The sequence below is a fragment of the Salvelinus sp. IW2-2015 genome, unplaced genomic scaffold, assembly GCF_002910315.2.
Source record: "Salvelinus sp. IW2-2015 unplaced genomic scaffold, ASM291031v2 Un_scaffold596, whole genome shotgun sequence".
In the NCBI taxonomy this organism is placed as follows: Eukaryota; Metazoa; Chordata; class Actinopteri; order Salmoniformes; family Salmonidae; genus Salvelinus; species Salvelinus sp. IW2-2015.
The window spans coordinates 95,950-101,949 of NW_019942582.1; positions in this window are offsets into that span (position 1 = coordinate 95,950).

A 6,000-nucleotide genomic window follows, 5' to 3' on the forward strand; every position below is an offset into this window, starting at 1 on the left:
AGATTACAGCTCCCCGTCAATTACCGTATCTCACCCTCATTTCATTTATCTCTCCTCAGGTCGGTGGCAGCTGGTCCCTTGGCTAGTGCTGGACCCCACGACGCACCTCTCCCTCAAGGGGGCCCTGGCGTACTCCGTCCGCAGCCTGTTGGGCTCACAGCGTCGTGGGGGGCTTCTCCAGTACCTGGTCGACTGGGAAGGGTACCGTCCCGAAGAGCGATGCTGGGTTCCTACAGGGATGTCCTGGATTGTTCTCTCATTCGGAACTTTCACAGGCGTCGTCCCGACCGACCCGCACTGCGTCTCCGGGGTCGTCCACAATGTCGGCGGCACCCAGCTACTGGAGCAGCACCTCGGGGGATGTACTGGCACACCAGCCTTCGCTTTGGCTCCCCCTTCTGTCCAGCTCAGGCGTTCGGTGTTGCCGGCCTTCTAAACTCAGAAACTTAACATGTGTAAATATTTGTATGAACATAACAAGATTCAACAACTGATACATAAACTGAACAAGTTCCACAGACATGTGACTAACAGAAATGGAATAATGTGTCCCTGAACAAAGGGGGGTCAAAATCAAAAGTAACAGTCAGTATCTGGTGTGGCCACCAGCTGCATTAAGTACTGCAGTGTATCTCCTCCTCATGGACTGCACCAGATTTGCCAGTTCTTGCTGTGAGATGTTACCCCACTCTTCCACCAAGGCACCTGCAAGTTCCCGGACATTTCTGTGGGGAATGGCCCTAGCCCTCACCCTCCGATCCAACAGGTCCCAGACGTGCTCAATGGGATTGATATCCAGGCTCTTCGCTGGCCATGGCAGAACACTGACATTTCTATCTTGCAGGAAATCACGCACATAACGAGCAGTATGGCTGGAGGCATTGTCATGCTGGAGGGTCATGTCAGGATGAGCCTGCAGGAAGGGTACCACATGAGGGAGGAGGATGTCTTCCCTGTAACGCACAGCGTTGAGATTGCCTGCAATGACAACAAGCTCAGTCCGATGATGCTGTGACACACCGCTCCAGACCATGACAGGCCCTCCACATCAATCCCGCTCCAGAGTACAGGCCTCGGTGTAACGCTCATTCCTTCGACAATAAACGCAAATCTGACCATCACCCCTGGCGAGACAGAACCACGACGCGTCAGTGAAGAGCACTTTTTGCAAGTCCTGTCTGGTCCAGTGACGATGGGTTTGTGCCCATAGGCGACGTTGTTGCCGGTGATGTCTGGTGAGGACCTGCCTTACAACAGGCCTACAAGCCCTCAGTCCAGCCTCTCTCAGCTTATTGCGGACAGTCTGAGCACTGATGAAGAGATTGTGTGTTCCTGGTGTAACTCAGGCAGTTGTAGTTGCCATCCTTTACCTGTCCCACAGGTGTGATGTTCGGATGTACCGATACTGTGCAGGTGTTGTTACACGTGGTCTGCCACTGCGAGGACGATCAGCTGTCTGCCCTGTCTACCTGTAGAGCTGTCTTAGGCATCTCACAGTACGGATATTGCAATTTATTTCCCTGGCCACATCTGCAGTCCTCATGCCTCCTTGCAGCATGCCTAAGGCATGTTCACGCAGATAAGCAGGGACCATGGGCATCTTTATTTTGGTGTTTTTCAGAGTCAGTAGAAAGGCCTCTTTAGTGTCCTAAGTTTTCATAACTGTGACCTTAATTGCCTACCGTCTGTAAGCTGTTAGTGTCTTAACGACAGTTCCACAGGTGCATGTTCATTAATTGTTTATGGTTCATTGAACAAGCATTTGAAACTGTGTTTAAACCCTTTACAATGAAGATCTGTGAAGTGATTTGGATTTTTACGAATTATCTTTGAAAGACAGGGTCCTGAAAAAGGGACGTTTCTTTTTTGCTGAGTTTAGCTGCTGCCGAACCTACTGCTGGCAAACGCCCTTTACTCATCAACCCCGGACTTGTCTCGTCATTACACACATCTGGTTCCAATCCCCACTCTATCACCGTATATATATACTCCCTCTGCCATTTGTCTTTGTCGGTCATTGTAAATGTTACTTGTTTTCTAGAGAGGAATCTCTCCTATTTCCTGAGTACTTTATATTTTGCACTTTGGGTTAGCCCTGTTCCTTTTTGTTTATGAAGATATATTTTGAGCACACGACTGTTTGAGTTTCGTCATGCTTTGATCTATGGTGCTTAAATAAATTCTGTATTTCTAAACCTGCGACTGCCTACTCCTCTCTATACCAGCGACATTTATTTTTTAGGAGCATATACCCACGTGGGTGATTGAAAGATGAACTGAGGTCCACACTCAGTTCATCTTTGTGGTAATGCACCATAAAGTTGGTTGCCAACCGCCATATAAAGTCCAAAGAAGAAAAATAAGCCTGAAGGAAGGAGGAGAGATGACAGAAACACATTCGGTTTACCGTTTTCTGTGGATTAATTGTCGCATTTCAGGTAAAATAACAAACCAATATTTATATCCCAGGACAAATTAGCTAGCAACAGCAAGCTAGCTAGCTAAATTGCCATACATGTTTAATGCTTTTTGACCTGTCCCCAAATTAATATAATTGGTTCAGAGTTTGTTTTGCGTGTCCTGATCGCGTCTGGTGTGGGTGAACAAAATCAATTTGTGCGCAAATGCACGCACGCACATGGTTTGGTCAGCATGTAAGGCTGAGGCGGCTTTGGCACGCACTATGCTCTTAATTAAACTCTTGATGGTTGCTATAGTGGCCCGTTAACCATCCTCCTGCCAGTTCTAAACCTTGCAAGGCATGTCTCTTCACATAGCCCACCACTAAGTATGCACTTTTCTTAACCACAACTGAATGTATCCATAAGTACATACTGTGTTAATAAATATCACCGAATGACGAAAGTATTGTAATAAAGTAGACTATTGCAATTGAAGGCATGAATGAAATTGTTACTTACTGACACTTCCAAAGTCATCCAATCATTGTAATAAATTTGAAGCAAAAGCATGTGGTCAACTAGACCACAATTTCAGTACCATGTTGATTGGGACAGCGCCATGGCGCTGCTTTGAGACAAGCGTGGGGAATCCTCTTGATAAATCAATAAATGTCCGATTTTTGGACATGTCCAAATCTCCGTTTGGACATTGGTTAGGCTACAATTAGGCTGTGAAAATGGAGTTGAGGTGAGTGCTGCCCATGATCCTCTTGTCTAGTTGGCTCATTTATTAGAACATTTTGACATGTTATGTACACTGAACAAAAATAGAAATGCAACATGTAAAGTGTTGAGCTGAAATAAAAGATCCCAGAAATGTTCCATATCCACAAAATGCTTATTTTTCTCCAATTTTGTGCGCAAATTTGTTTACATCCCTGTTAGTGAGTATTTTTTCCTTTGCCGAGATAATCCATCCACCTGACAGGTGTAGCATATCAAGAAGATGATTAGACAACATCATTACACAGGTGCACCTTTTGCTGGGGACAATAAAAGGTCACTCAAAAATGCACAGTTTTGTCACACAACACAATGCCACAGAAGTCTCAAGTTTTGAGGGAGTGTGCAATTGGCATTCTGACTCCAGGAATGTCCACCAGAGCTGTTGCCTACCATAAGCCACCTCCAACGTCGTTTTAGAGAATTTGGCAGTACGTCCAACTGGCCTCACAACCGTAGACAATGTGTATGGCGTCATGTGGGCGAGTGGTTTGCTGATGTCAACGTTGTGAATAGAGTGCCCCATGGTGGCGTTGGTGCCATTTATCTGCCGCCATCACCACGTTTCAGCAAGATAATTCACGGCCCTATGTTGCAATGATCTGTACACACGTTCCTAGAACCTGAAAATGTCCCAGTTCTTCAATGCCCTGCATACTCACCAGACATGTCACCCGTTGAGCATGTTTGGGATGCTCTGGATCAATGCGGATGACAGCGTGTTCCAGTTCCCGACAATATTCAGCAACTTCGCACAGCCTTTGAAGAGGAGTGGTACAACATTCCAATGGACCACAATCACCAGCCTGATCAACTCTATGCAGAAAGAGATGTGTCACGCTGCATGAGGCAAATGGGGGTCACATTTGCCTGGTTTTATGATCCACGCCCCTACTGTTTTTTTTAAGGCATATGTGACCAACAGATGCATATCGGTATTCCCAGTCATATTAAATCCATAGGGCCTAATGAATTTATTTAAATTGACTGATTTCCTTATATGAACTGTAACTCAGTAAAATCTTAAACGCAACATGCAACAATTTCTATGTGTTCATTATAGTTAGTTTAACAAGTGGATTATTTCGCTCGTCTCTCGCAGTATCTTAGTAGCCTAGGCCTACTCCCGACCAAAAGCCTGTGACTTTATCACTGACACGTATGATAATCAATGTGGTTTTGTTACACTGAATCTCTGTCTGTAGGCCTATAGGCTATTTGGTTAATTCGTTTCTGGCTGGGAAAGTAAGTGGTGGTGGTATAGCTCATGTATTCCTTTGCTCATCTATCACTAATCAGGAACATTTAGTAAGCAATAATGTAGCCCAAATCAAGTGTAGGCCTATTATTTTGCTCTATCGTGTATAGCAACTCCAAAAGCCTGTGGAGGTTGTGAAATATGAACGAGACTTACATGGTTTTGGAGATGGGATTGCTATTATTTTCTATGAAGGCAAGACCCTACGCCTGCTCCCTAACAAAGCAGAGTGAGGGTAGGAAAGAGCTGAAAAGTGCAATAAAAAGCATGGGCTTGGGCACTGTTTCAAAATATCACTTTTTTTATGACAGCGGTTCTACACATTCCACAAGTTGTGTGGGAAAAATATTTGTTGTATTTTATTCTGTTATATTCTATTATATTGTTACTGTAAAATACACTAGGTTTACAAAACATTAGGAACACCTTTCTAATATTGAGTTGCACCCCCTTTAGCCTTCAGAACAGCCTCAATTCTTCGAGGCATGGACTACAAGGTGTAAGTGGTGACTCCAATACTTCCTACAGTTATGTCAAGTTGACTGGATGTCCTTTTGGTGGTGGACCATTCTTGATAAACAGTGCAAACTGTTGTGTGAAAACCCCAGCAACGTTGCAGTTCTTGCCACACTCAAACCAGTGCGCCTCGCACCTACCCCTTTCAAAGGCACGTCAATATTCTGTCTTGCCCATTCACTCTCTGAATAGCACACATACACAATCCATGTCTCAATTGTCTCAAGGCTTAAAAATCCTTCTTTAACCTGTCTCCTCCCCTTCATATACACTGATTGAAGTGGATTTAACAGGTGATATCAATAAGGGATCATAGCTTTCACCTGGATTCACCTGGTCAGTCTATGTCATGGAAAAAGCATGGAAATGTTTTATACACTCTGTGAATATATGTGTTGACTGTGATCGGATAGGTGTGTCTTGTGTGTTTATTTAACATAAGCCTAATTAAACTCAAAATATGCTATTCTATTATTTTGAAAATACATTTTATTAGTCGATTAATGTTTCTTAGGAGATGACCAAACACATTAATGATGGATTTATTTTTGATGGTGTGCATTCTCAATGGATTAGATGGCGGTAAAGAGAGAGCAGAGGGACATTCAAGGAGAGTGGAAGGAAAAGGAGAGAGAGAAGATGGAGAGAGAGATGGAGAGGTAGGAGGGGTAGAGAGACAGAGAGAGGAACGAAGAAGTAGAGTAAGAGTTGAAAATGGCTAATGAAAGGATTGAGAGTGCAAAAAAAGAAATAAGAAGAATGAAGGAGGTAGAGGAGAAGTGGATAGTCAAAGATGGACAGCGAAGGAAGAGTGATGGAGACATGGAGAAAGAAAGAGAGAAAGAGGGAAAGGATATGGTCAGAAATAAGGAGATAGTAAAAAGAGAGAGCTGAAATAGAAGAGAGAATATTAAAAGGGAGGCACGAAGAGGAAGAAAGAACAAAGAATGATGGAGAGAGATAATGACACAATCAAGATTGAAACAATAATGAAATAACTGGAAGCCATTGAACGAGGGAAGACAAAAAGGGAATTAGAAA